We start from the raw sequence: 14,640 nt of genomic DNA on the forward strand, positions 1-14,640 counted from the left end.
TTTAACCATATGACTAAAGCCGTGATTAACTGTTTTAAATCATTTAGCAGCTCAGCATAAAATACATAGGGATTCAAATTCTACAGATGAATAAAATAACACTCAACTTAACATTTTCTCTCCATCTATTACTCTCATTACACTCTTGTTAGCTACCATTTCAGAAGTCCCTGTTGGCAACATTCAGTGTTGTAGCACAGATTTATAGGTCTGGTGCTAATTTGGTTCCAATCCGTGCACATTCACAAGGCAAGTCATGACTGGAATTCACACTGGTGAGAGTGGTGGGATGAGCGGACCTAACAACTGCCGGAAGTATGGGGATCTCGGCATCAATTAACATGCAATACCGACTTGAATCCAGCACTCCCACTTCAGAGATCAATGTTGCATCCAATACTCTTAAATCTCACTCATTTGAAAAATGCATTTAACACCAGGAAGCATTGATCAATGCTATTAGATCAGTTATTCATTGATTTTCACAGACTATTGCAACAACTATATACTGTTTGGTGCTTCCTAGATTTCTTTGAAATTGCAGAAGACTTTAGATGTTGTAGGATGTCATCTCGCCTTCAAGGCTTCTGTACAAACCAATTTTTCTCAGAGCCAGATGCATTGGTAGGATTACCAGTCACCCACTGGTGCGGGGTGCAATTAATTGCATGTTACTCACTTGGTGGGTACAGGTGAACACTGAAAAGGTACCACAACCCAAAGGAATTTCACACCCTCATCTGCTATGTGATGATAGATAGCTCATCATTGGCAGGTATCTTGGTGGCTCGCGACATCTTCATCTCCAATGGGCCCACCATCCTTATGCTGCCATAACAAATAAAAGCAAAGTTACTTGCTGACAAGCCTTAGCTGCAGCCAACCTAGCTCATGAATCAAAGACACAACTTCTGTGCAAGGGGGCAGCAATGTTCTAAATGAAGGACTTGCTGCCAAATAAAATGTGGCAGAGCCATTCACTTCTGCGCTGGAATCCCAGTTCCACTACTTGGCTTACTTAACAGAGTGGGTCTCAGGACACAAGGTCATCTCTGCTTTATTGCACAATGTCACCATCATGAAGGGCAACCTTTGCTAGCAGTCAAGGTGAGCAGCTGCACAGAAAGAGGGAGTGGATGAAGCAAGAAGAGGAGAAAGAGGAGGAGGGACATTATTGACAAGGCTGATGGAGAACAATGTATGCATTCCCATCTCTCTCCCCCCCACCTGCACCAAAGCCTTAAACTGCCCTCCCCAGTATCACTCAGAATCAAAGAGTCTGCTTTGCCATTTCTTCACTCCATCCTTGGGATTGAGGATAACTTGCTTCCAGTCCAGTTCTGTGGAATTATTTAGGTGGTGGAAGAGGTCAATATGGGACCTACACACAGCTGCGATGCAAAGATGATACATTTGCAGTTTGTCTGGTCTCTGAACCACCCTCAGCCTGACTACATGGAGCAGAAATTGATGGCATTGCATATTCCCTCAGGATCAAGTTATCATGGCTGCTCCTTGGGAACCACAACATAACCATCAGGATTATATCAGATCTCTACCATCCGGGCCATGCCATCTTCTCACAGCTACCATTGGGCAGGAGGTACAGAATCCTGAAGTCCCACACTACCAGGTTCAAGAACAGTTACTTCCCTTCAAACATTCGGTTCTTGAACCAGCTGGCAAAACACAGTCACTACCTCAGTAGAGCAACACTATGACCACTTTGTACTACAATGGACCTTTTTCTTGTTCTAATTGTGATTTTTCTTGTAAAAATTGTGTATAATTTATGTTTAATTTATGTTTTTCTTGTGAATATTATGTATTTGATGCTGTGTGCCCGTGATGCTGCTGCAAGTAAGTTTTTCATTGTACCTGTGCATACATGTATTGGTATTGGTTTATTATTGTCACTTGTACCAAGGTACAGTGAAAAACTTATCTTGCATACCGATTGTCCAGATAAATTCATTACACAGTGCAGTTACATTGAGTTAGTACAGTGTGCATTGAGGTAGTACAGACAAAAACAATAGCAGTACAAAGTAAAGTGTCACAGCTACAGAGAAAGTGCATTGCAATAAGGTGCAAGGTCCCAACATGGTAGATAGTCAGGTCAGAGTCCATCTCATCGTATAAGGGAACCATTCAATAGTCTTATCACAGTGGGGTAGAAGCTGTCCTTAATCCTGGTGGTACATGCTCTCAGCTCCTGTATCTTTGACCTGATGGAAGAGGAGAGAAGAGAGAAAGACCCGGGTGGGTGGGGTCTTTTATTATGCTGGCTGCTTCGCCAAGGCAGCGAGAGGTAAAGACAGAGCAATCTCGACTTTCGTTAGCTTGTGATTCTCCAACGATGGCAGCAGACCAGCTGAACATGAACTGAGATGATCAGTTGCAGTAGTTCAGAGTGCCTGGTTTCAGAGGTGTCACCTTCAGACAATGTTGGTGCAGTAGATTGCCACCTGGATCACAAGGAAAGCTTCAGCCTTCACAGGGGCTTTTCCTGCATTGTGCCTAATACTCCCATTGAAGGGTGAACATTATGAAATCAGATCTGCTGGTGAATGGAGCCTCGGTGATCTCCTCAAAGTGATGACGCATTGAAAGTTACACACATTTGTTGCATCAGCCAGTAGAAATTATGCACAAAGTTATTCAGGACTTCATGACTTTGTTGGTAACTGGCAAAGGAGTTTTAGCTCTGTCAATAATTACACCTGTTCCTGCAGCACAAGGGAAATGCACCTTTTACGGACAGAGCCCATTACTTTGGGACCTTTTCCCACCTCCTCTTCAGCAGCTTGCCCCTCTTCAAAGGCACATTCCTTATTCTCCCCATCATGAGCAACTCCAATGGCTCAGCTATCAAACCATTGACAATTGTTTGTAACAATCTGTTCTCTCTGCAATATGGAGGGTTTTTTAAAAAAATAGATGGCATGCAACTCTCCTTTCCGTACCAGGCTTGTTGTTGGTTATCCAAGTCATTTTTAACACTTTAATTTACTTCATTATAAGCTTAAAAACGGTTAATGAGGTGATAGCCTGTTGATGCCATCTGAACAACTGGTCAGTAGTGCAGAGGTTTTCCATGCAGATAAAGTGGGTCCTGCAGATCATCCCACTTTGATTCCTCCTGTTCAAAAGTTTCATGAGATAACTTCATCTTCCTACACCAAAGCCCTCCGGTGCATTGTCTGAATCACTCTCATGTTCTGCCACTCTACACAACTTCCCAGGTGAGGTTCAACTGTAAAATGTAGCCTTAGCCAGAATGCGCCAACCTTAAAATAGTGCATGCTGGCATTAAGTTAGACAGAACAGGTTTAAGTGGTTCCAGCCCTTTGTGATGTTGGCTCCATTTCCAGAAGCGAAGCCAATGAATATTGTTGTTACCTCTGGTTGAATGAAGGAATCATGCCATTGAGCTGGCACCTTGTTACATACATCAAATGCAATGGACACTGGTTAATCAAGCATTGCAACAACCAGGCTTATTCTGGGTGACTATCGAATTTAGTCCCTTCTCTATTCTGCCGCATTGCACTTCATCAAACAAACTTCTCATAGGCATGGTGTGGAGCAATAGGTTTTTTGCTGGTACTCACACACATTCTGGATGCCCAGTAAGTGTTCTGCAAGTGCTGGGCTATTTAAACTGAATCAGAGCTGTGGGTTGATGTATGGAGTTGTGAGAACCACCACAATCAGGTTACTGCCTGCAGCTTTTGGTAGCCTGCATTCTATGCAAACTCATCCGCTTGGATGACAGGCCTTCCCTTTAGTTTCCTCCAAACATACAGGAAGCCCAGGAGAGCTTAGACTAAAGCATCCTTCTTGTTATATAAAACATGAGCAGTTGGCTTCACCTCTACAAAATTCAGAATGATCCTAAGTTCCAACAGACACCCAACCAACTCACAAGTAGTTGATAATCACTTTAAATAGTGCAGGTGCATGACTTGTCCCAGTTGTTTCTTCCTGGTTTGTTGTGCATGGTCCACATTGTGCGTTAATTCATATATGTGAATCAATTTCACGGAGGATTGTCAATTGTGCATTACACAAGCATCAAGGTCATTCATGCAAGCTGTGTGTGTGCGCGCATGTTATGTGCACTGAAGCAAACAATCAAAAGCTGTATTGTGATTTGCATACTAAAATATCTAAATCCCATTTATATTAACTTTAGACAACAATTAAAATTTATAGAAAAGAAACTCACCATAAAATGTAATATCTTCACCTCTGTATTTGAATCAACTTCACTTATGACAGATTGTTGATCTTTCATGGAATCAACTCATCCCAAATTTCTCTCTCCACAGTTGCTGCCTGACCTACTGAATATTCAAATTCAAGTTCATTGTCATGGGCATACATACCAGGGTATAAATGCCATGAAAATTAGCTTTTTGCAGCAGCAGTATGGTACATTAGAAACATATATAATTTATGTTAATTTGAGTTTGTGTAATTTATGGTTCCAGCATTCCTGGTTTTATTTTATTGAACTTATTGTCCAAAATCTCATACAATGTGCATTGTACCATTTATTTTTTTCTTGTGGACTTAATGGTTACAAGACCCAGAAAATATATCTACAGAACTTTGCCTTACTTTACCTTATAGCTCCAGTCTTCTCAAAAAGGTTTTGCTGGGTTCCTATCTGACCCAGTCTCACCAGAGTTATTTCAGCTCTTTAAGTGTCCCAAATTAAAATCTACCATTTAATTGGAGGCTGAAAACAAAGGTTTATCTTCTGGCTTGAAACCAGTTTCAAAGAAAGTTCTTGTCAAGGTCAAAGTATTAAAAATACACAGAGATGAAGTGTATTTGGTGTATTCTAATAACATACTGTTAATTTCAAGAGTACACTGACTGTGGCTTCTGGGGTACTTTATTATTCAGTGCCATCACAAAGAATAATTAATGAATTGGGTCACTTTTACAGTACCCTTAGTGGGATGCCTATATTATCAGTTTTTAGTTATGGATCTTCCACAGCTCATGCCATGCCCATCCTCATAACAACCTGGTGGATTTGTGAAGATTGCTGTTAGATTTCTGCAAGTTTACAGTGAGATTGATGCTGAATGCACAAAACTAATGTATCAGCAACTAGGGGAAAATGCATTCAGCTGAGGAACTGTGTCATGAGGTCAACATTAATGGAATGAAAACAATCACCATCTAAAAACAACATTGAAAGAAAAACTACTTAACAGTTACCAAGAGGGATAAATACCTGTGGATGTTTGAGTGGGTTAACTTGAAACTATTCATGTATTCTAAGGAAAAGCAGACAACTCTGTCTAAATTAGAATTTTGCCATCAAATGAGACAAAGAGAATTATCTATCCAAAATGTGAAACATTCAAGTTCTGTCTTTTTAAAAGGAGGAAGAAACCCAAGAAGTCTTTAACATTGCTAAATGCCTCAAGGTGCTTAATGGGACAGTAAGTAAACAAAAATTTACACAGAACCATGTGGAGGTTCAAAAGTTCAGTTTTAACCAGAGGTACTATAAGTTGTCTTTTACCACTCAAAAAGTGTAAAGACCAAATTGACAAGGCAACTGCACCTTGCCACTGTACTACTTATAGACATCCTCAACAAAAGATCAAGCCCAGCATACTAATGACAAGACTGGGCAACCAGTCAGAAGTGCCAAATGGGTGACCCACCTCAACCAGCACAGAAGCTGGTCTTTAAACAATTGAGTTCACTCATCAGGACATGGCGAAATAGCCAAGATGACTGGTACAGCAGCGCTATAAGAAAGGAAAACATTGTACAGTATTACCCAGGACCTACATTCCAGGGCTAACACATCGCCAGGCAAGTTGTTCCAGTTACAACAATAGCATCTATCCAGCATTGTGGAAAAATGCCTGGCTATATAAAAAGCTGGACAAATCCGGTCAGAGCAACTACCATCTGTCATCTCTCAACCAAAGTGATTGAAGGTGTGGACAGTAATAACAAGCAACACTTAGCCACCAGTGACCTGTTCACTGATGCTCAGTGTGGGTGTCACCTGGCACCTGGACCACTCGGCTCCAGACTTTTCCCAAACACAGGCAAAAGAAGTGAATTCCACAGGCAAGGTGAGAGTGACTGCCCTTGATCTCAAGTCAGCATTCAACCAAGTGTAGATCATAGGATCTTAGTGAAACTTAAGTCAATGAAATCAAGAGAAAAACTTTCCATTGCAACAAACAATCTACTGGAGGAACTCAGCGGGTTGAGCAGTATTGGTGGCAGTGAAGTTGAGGGGGGGAAGGGGGAAAGGGGAAGGGGGAAGGGGGGAAGGGGGAAGGGGGGAAGGGGGAAGGGGGAAGGGGGGAAGGGGGGAAGGGGGAAGGGGGAAGGGGGGAAGGGGGGAAGGGGGATGGTCCTCATGATCATGTCCAAGGCCCAATCATCTGCACCAATAACCGTCCCTCCTCTGTTAAAATCAGAAATGCGGATGTTTGGACAATGTTCAATTCTATTTGCAACTCCTTGGGGCCATTGAAGCAGCCTGCTAACATCAAAGCTTAGACAACATTCCGGCATAGGATGAAAAGAGGCATGTAACAGTCATGGTCCGGTCAAAGGCCATTTCCAATAAAGAGAGTGTAACCGACTTCTCCTGATATTCCATGGTAGTACCATCAACATCCCAGACCAGAAAACCACCTTGACCAGTGACATAAATACCATAGTTACAAATGCAAGTGAAAGGCTGGATGTCTTGCCACAGGTAACTCAGCTCTTGAATTCTCAAACTCTTTCCATTGCGAAACACAAGTCTGGAGTATGATGAAATACTGTACGGTTGCCTGGAAGTTACAAATTCACCACCATTACGTAAACCAACACCACTCAGGAAATATCAGCCTCCATGCTGGGCACCCCACCCATCACATTCAGGTAAAGTTCAACATATTATTTGCCCTCCTAACTGCCTGCTGCACCTCCATGCCATCTTTCAGTTGCTTGCATACGAAGACCCCTACACCTCCCAATCTCTCATCAGTTTAATAAACTAGGACCCATTTTCTCTACTGAAGTGAGATTGGAAAATGAAGGTCATTCTCTTCCAGATTCCATCTGCCACATTGTCACCCACTCACTCATATTGCCTGTATAGTATTGAAGCCTCTTTGCATTCTCATCATTGTTCACATTCCCACTTAACTGTGTATCATCATCAATGTAACATTTGGTTCCCACAGTCAAATTGTTGTAATAGATAGCAAATAGTTGATGAAAGCAGCGGTCTGTCTGGCACCCTACATGTTAGATATCAGGAACCCAAGAAAGGACACATTTTTGCCCAGTTTGTTTTCTGTTAACCAGCTCTCAATCCCTGTTAGTGTCACACTCCCAATTCTATAGTGCTTTAAACTTTGTTCACAAGCCTTCTGAAAATCCAAATGCATCCAGAGGTTCCCCTCATGTAATCTACTATATACATCAAAGAACTCCAATAAATTAGCAAATAAAATTTCCCTTGCATACATCATGTTATTGTTCAAATATTTTGACATCAAATCCTTCATTGTAGATTCCAGAATTTTACACCACCAGTGACATGTTAATCAGTTGGTAGTTTCCCACTTTCTCTCTCCTTCCTTTCTTAAAGAATGAGGTCAGCAGGAAGGATTCCAGAATCTGTAGAATTTTGGAAACAATAATGTATCCATGATCTCCATAGCCACCTCTTGCAAAACTTAGGGATATAGATCAGGTCCTCCGGATTCATCAGTTTTCAGGCTCAATGACTTGTCCAATTGTATTTCTTTATGAATAGTTTTATTAAAGCAAAAGACTTTTGCATTTGCACAGGTTCTCCAGTATTTCTGAGGTGTTTTTTCCTTCTGTGAAGATAGTTATGAAAGACTTGATTAACTCCTCTGGCATTTCTTTACTCACCATTCTCCAGTCTCCTTCTGTAAGTGACCCATGTTTGCTCTCACTGATTTCTTTCTTTTGTACATACTGTACCTACTGAAGCCCTGAGTCTTTATATGTTATTTACTATTACACTCTCATGAACTGAGAGAATGCAGCAGTTCATTTAAACTTGAGCAGATAAAAAGCCAGTAATATTCATATCTTTCAAGTCAGGCACTAGCCGTCTCTAATAAAAGTAACTCAATACCTAGTAGAATTACCATCGTTGAATTTTCCCAACCAATCCAACATCCGGGAATTTAGCAACATCTTAAATTAGGTGCAAATTACTGTGGCTGTGAGGGCAAGTCAAAGACTGGGTATTCTGGAGCAAGGTAGCCAACTCCTTATTCCAAAAAGCCTTTCCATCATTAACAAGCCATGAATGAGGAGTTTGCTGGGACATTCGCCACTGAAACGAATGAGTGCATTTCCAATAAGACTCAGTAGGCTTGACTTCATCCACAACAAAGCAGTCTGCTTGACAGGCACCTCATCCACCACCCCAATAACTCTGTGGCTGCAAAAGAAACTCTTTGGAACCCTAACCCTTGACTATCTGGATAGACACAGTAGGATAGATCTGGCAGGCACAGCAGTTAGCAGTTAGCAGTTAGCGTAACGTTATTACAGCGCCAGTGACCCGGGTTCAATTCCCACCACAGTCTGTAAGGAGTTTGTACGTTCTCCCTGTGTCTGCATGGGTTTCTTCCGGGTGCTCTGGTTTCCTCCCACATTCCAAAGACATATGGGTTAGGAAGTTGTGGGCATGCTATGTTGGCACCAGAAGTGTGGCGGCACTTGCGGGCTGCCCCCAGAACACTCTACGCAAAAGATGCACTTCACTGTGTGTTTCGATGTACATGTGACTAATAATCTTATCTTATCTTAAGATCAGGTGTATTGTATTAATGAAAGATTTGTGCATATAGGGCAGTTTGCAGATGACATCACTGCTCACAATTCCAATTGATATTGTTTTATATTATATTTAGTCTCCTCAGCCAAATAACATAGACCAGATTAGTATATTGTCATATATACCAGGGTGCAATGAAGTTCCTTGCTTGTGTAAAGCTCACAGAGTAAACAGTAGACATGATAATAATAAATACAACAACAAATACAGCAAGGAGCACAAAACAGCAGAATGATACAAAGATTGTAGTGAAATCTGAAGTAGTGAAAAAAACAAAAATAAAAATAAAGTGACAGAAATGGAATAACCAAGAGAGGTAGAGTCACAAATCTGAGAACATGGCAGTACCACCGGGAAGTGGGTGTGAAAGAGGTGATTGGTTCAGGAGTCTGATAGCAGTGGGGAAGCAGTTGTTTGAGTCTGGGCATCTGGGCTTTCAAGCTCCTGTATTTTCTCCCAGAAAGTAGAAGAGAGGAAAGGGAATGGCCAGTGTGGCAGCATCATTGATGATTCTATTAGCCTTCCTGATGCAATGCACTGTGAAGATGGAAGGAAGTGGTGAGCCCGTGATGGTTTGAGCTGTGTTCACCACTCTCTGCAGGTTGTGAATAGTTGGAGCCCAAGGAGTGATCCATGCATTGGTCCACTGTACCCAGTGCAGAGAGTCACACTGAAGAAAAGATTTGAAATAAGGGTGCAGAATAGATTTATTAAAATGATTCCAGTGATAAGGGACATCAGTAATGTATACAGACTGGAGGATCCAAGGAAAGCGACCTTAAAACAGAGGAGGTTGCAGAGGGAACTGGCTGAGATATTAACCGTGAAGGAATAGGCAAAGTAGACAGAGAGAAACTATTCCCTCTGGCAGAGAAATCTAGAGCCAGGGATGTACAACGAAAGGGATTGAAAAAACAAACCAAAGCTAAGATGACAACAAACGTTTGTGATCACTCCATCTACATTTTCCTGGCACAAAGAAATGAGAATAAATTGTTCTTGTTCATATGAATATCCCATATCCAGTCTTGCTTACATCTCCAAAAACAACCTGAAAGAAAACAATTGCTTAAAAAGGTTAAGAGCCATAGTCTTATCCCTGGTTTGATGTTGCTGTTTTAACAGATTGTACTTATGTGAAGCAAAGACATCTCATGCAAAGATCTTCATTGAAGTTATGGTAAAGGAAATGCTCCCTTAAGACAATTGCCAGATACAATCTCCTGCTGAGAACCTCTTCCTCCTCCTTTTCCTCCCTTTTCTTGTGGTTTGTTCTGCTCTGGGGCCTTTCCTCAGTATATTCAGTTCCATGCCAGCCACTCTTCCTACTCTGGAAACTATTTATTTGAGCACAAACTTTGTAAAGAACAGAAATGCACTTCAGCTCCTGCTAGACCACGCACATCAAAAATGTGGAGCAATTGCACTAAAGATCCAGAATTGTGCCCAGTTACACCAGAAACAAAAGAAAGACTGTGCACAGTTTTGGTCATCCCATTATAGGAAAATATAGTGGCCAGTTTTGGTCACCTTGTTACAAGAAAGACATCACTGAACTGGAAAGAGTGCAGAGAAGATTTACAAGGGTGTTGCCAGGATTCGAGTGCCTGAGTTACAGGGAGAGGTTGGGAAGGCTAGGAGCTTATTCCTTGGTGTGTAGGAGATTGAGGGGTGACCTTATAGAGATGTATAGATAGGGTGAATGCACACTGTCTTTTTTCCTAGGGAAGGGGAACTAATAACTAGAGGGCATAAGTTTAAGGTGAGGGGGATTTAAAAAGGAACCAGAGGGGCAATTTCTTCACACAGAGAGTGGTGCATAGGTGGAATGAGCTTCCAGAGGAAGTTGTTGAGGCGGGTACAAGAACAACACTTAAAAGACACTTGGATAAGCACATGGATAGGAAGGGTTTAGAGGGATATGGGCCAACCGCTGGCAAAATGGGACTAGCTTGATGGTTGGCATGGATGAGTTGGGTCGAAGGGCCTTATTCCAATCTGTATTACTCTATATCTCCATCTTTAAATAATCCAGCAACTCTCCTGTAAGAAGTTCCTGATCCTTTCACAAGACACTGGCAGTGTTCTTTCATGCATTTAAGCTTCATTGAGCTGTATGGGGTTAAGGCAGGAAACTGGGTGTCTCACTGCATTTGAAAAATCTGCACTCTTATCAATCTGCAATGTGCATCATCTGATGTGCCCCATAAACCACTGCAGCAAAGAGTCTCCACCTTATACTGGAAACATACTTGAGCATCTCAAGTTTTGTTTTGAGCATTTAAAGCTCATATAATATCTGAATCTTGGGCACCAATTTCCCTCCAAAAAATGTAGAATTAACAAATTATTTACTATATACTCCTCCAATATCTTAATATTTTTCCAAAAGTACTATGACCAGATTGGTTTGAATACTCCAGGTGTGTCCTAATCAGTGATTTCAAAATATTCAGGATAATTTCAAGCACAATTTTTGAAAACAAAAGATCCTTAAAAGTATTATAGGATCTTTTGCTTCCAAACATTGTGCATGAAATTATCCTGAATATTTTTAAAACACTATATTCAGCTGTCACCTTGTAAAATTTCTGTTTTTTAACCTATCTGATCTGGTTATATCCTCCAGGTATCTGCTATCTTAGTCGGTAAAGTTCACTGCGTTCCACTTCACTGACGAATATTCAGCTTGAACCCACATCATAAGTACAGTATATATCAAAGACACTATTGGGTCTCATACCAGCCCCTGGGAAACACCACTGTGTAATTCCTTCTGATCTAAAATGCATTCATCACTACTTCCTGACAGGAGCAGAAAACAAACTTTGTATCATTGCTGCCAGCAGACTTTTAACCCCATGCTCGTTAATGTTACTAACAACAATGTGTTATTATGCAGATTAGCTTATGTAAATCCATGTCTATACACAGAGACACAAATTGTTCATCATCAGTTTCCTCCATTATTGTTAAAATAAAAGAACAGGTTGGTCAAACATAATATCAAACATAATAATAATAAATATAACCATTTATTTATTAAATGTCAAACAGCTTGGGTAAAAGGACCAATTCACTGCAAATTTAGCATTAAGTTGCTTCACAATGTGCATCACATATTCACTGCTATTGTAATCTGGAGTTAGATCAGAATTCAGTTCTGGGTTACAATATGGGCCTGCAGTGGAATTCATTGAAAACAGATTCATAAATGGTGGTGTAATTGCACCTGCTGTCAAAATGCAATTAAGGAATGCTCAAAACCTTGCAAGAGTATTACTGACAATACATCACTGCAGTTTTCTGAATATAGGCTTCCACAACATCCCTGTACCTCATGTCTTGAAACCATGTCTCCTTGTTTGAGACTCTCCCACTTGTGAAAACATCTAAACATCTATCCCGTAATGGCCCCATAGGATCTTGTATATTTCAATAAGGTCACCCCTCATTCCTTCTAAACTCCAAAGAATACAGACCCAACCACTTCATCCCATCCTGCCCAGCATCTCCTGATCCACTTGTGGCAAAGTCTGCAGTCCTCACATCAGTCACTTCAGTCTCGCAGAACTAGAGTGGCAACAAGTTATTCTCAACGAGGAAGGACTCCCAAAGAAGTGGAGGCAGTATTGAGGAGGGGCTGCTGCATCATTGGAAGTGCTCTCCTTTGAGTGAAACATTAAACCAACAAAAGTTTTTTTTACACACAGAGAGTAGTGGGTACCTGGAACACACTGCTGGGGGTGGTGGTAGAGTCTGATACAATAGGGACATTTAAAAGACTCTTAGAAAGGCACATGGATGTAAGAAAAATAGAGGGTTATGGTTTGTGTAGGAGGAAAGGGTTAGATCGATCATGGAGTGGGTTTATAAAGGTCGGCACAACATCGGGGTCTGAAGGGCCCATACTGTGCTGTAGTGTTCTATGTTCTGTGTAAAAGGATCCCAAGGTGCTACTTGAATATAAACGGAAGTGTTCCCCAGTGTCCAATCCAAGATATACAGCTTGATAAACACAACCAAAAAGAGAATTAACTTCTCATTTACTTCATGCTGTGTCTGTTCCTCCTGTGAAGAAATTATACTCCTGTTTATGTAATAGTGAAGAGCTTTGTGATTGCCTGAGAAAGTGAAAAGGGACAGCATATATGCAAGATGCTTCTTTAACCTAGTTGACAGCTCTATTACCATTTGAATGAAAACAACTGTTCTTCTTGGAGATTTTCCAGTTGGCAGTGAGCAAGTTATAGAATCAATTTTCTTATCTCCCCTCACAATCTTCAAAAATTTAACTTGTATCCCATCCAAGTCTTGTTCATAGAAACAAGCCCAACTTCCTAAACATTTCCTCATGACTTAATTTCCTGATAGCAAAATAGTTCATTCCCTGTGATGGCATAACCCAAACAAACACAACGCCCTGAAGGGTTTTACATGATTCATGGACTAATTCTGCACTTTATTTCTCTTCTAAGTTATTACACATGTATTTGAAAACAACTTAATTGCCACTTAAAAGTTTGGACAAAAATCAAATTTGACTTCGTCAGTTAGTTAACCTCTAAATTTTACATAATAATAGGGCCTACCAATATCCTTGGATTGATTGAAAGCATTCTTTAATTGTTAATGTTTTCCACTTAAATATATTTAAATGGAAATATGTTGCGGTCAAAATTAGTTATGATTATAAACATCAATAGGCCCTTAAACTGCGAGATTTTCGGCATTTACATTCTCTAATTAAATTTTTAAGGCACTTTACTTTCCCTCAGGTAATTCTTTTGGGAGGGGGGTGGGAGGGAAAGTTTTCTTCTTGTGTCAGTGTGAGCATTTCACTGACTCTTTATTTTTCAGGTTAATCCTCCCAAAAATCAGTGCAAAAGAACAAGGAAATTCAAGCACAACTTGCATTCAGCACAATAAGTTTTGTGATCTTTTGGAGTGGTGTAAAAATACAAAAGATGGCTCAGCTCACAGAACTGGCCCTACTGCAGGACAACATTGTGTGCATGTTACCTGTACCTTTAAAGAAGGGACAAAGACACCTTATAATATTTAATTTCTTTTAATTTTTTTCCAAACTAACCTGACTATAAAGAATTGTACAGAACCAAAGTAGTTTTTTTTAATAAAAAGAATCAAGTTGGTGGTAATCAGAGATTCATACAGCATGGAAGTGGGTCTTTCAGCTCACCAACATTTAAATACCCATTTATACCAAACTTATTTTATTCTCCCCACTTCAATTTCCTCAGATTCTACTACTACATACAAGGGGCATTTTTTTTTTAAGTGGCTAATTAATCTTCCAACCTCCACACATTTGGGACGCAAGCACCCAGAGGAAACCCATGTAGTCACAGGGAGAATGTGCAAACTCCACACAGACAGCACCGGGGGTCAGGATCGAACCCGGGTCTCTGGAGCTATGAGACAGCAACCCTATTAGCTGCCTCTCTTTTGCTATCCATTAGTCAAGACAATCTATTCAGAAAAAAAATATATTTTTGAAATAAATCTTTTTCAGATGTAGATAAATCTAAAAGGAAAAAGCTAACGCAACCCTTTTTAAAAATTTCTATCCAAGGGCAGTAATTCATGCAAGGTTTTGTGTATGGGGGATATGCAAGCAAGTGCTCAGTCTTGTGCAAGACAAATACTTCTTCAAATCAGAACAATTTTAAAGGAAATTTGCACCCATTATCAATTCAAAGTATGATCAAAGTGGAAATTCTTGGCTTGTATCAGCCTGGCTCATTCGTTTC

The sequence above is a fragment of the Pristis pectinata genome, chromosome 7 (genome assembly GCF_009764475.1).
Source record: "Pristis pectinata isolate sPriPec2 chromosome 7, sPriPec2.1.pri, whole genome shotgun sequence".
Classification (NCBI taxonomy): Eukaryota; Metazoa; Chordata; class Chondrichthyes; order Rhinopristiformes; family Pristidae; genus Pristis; species Pristis pectinata.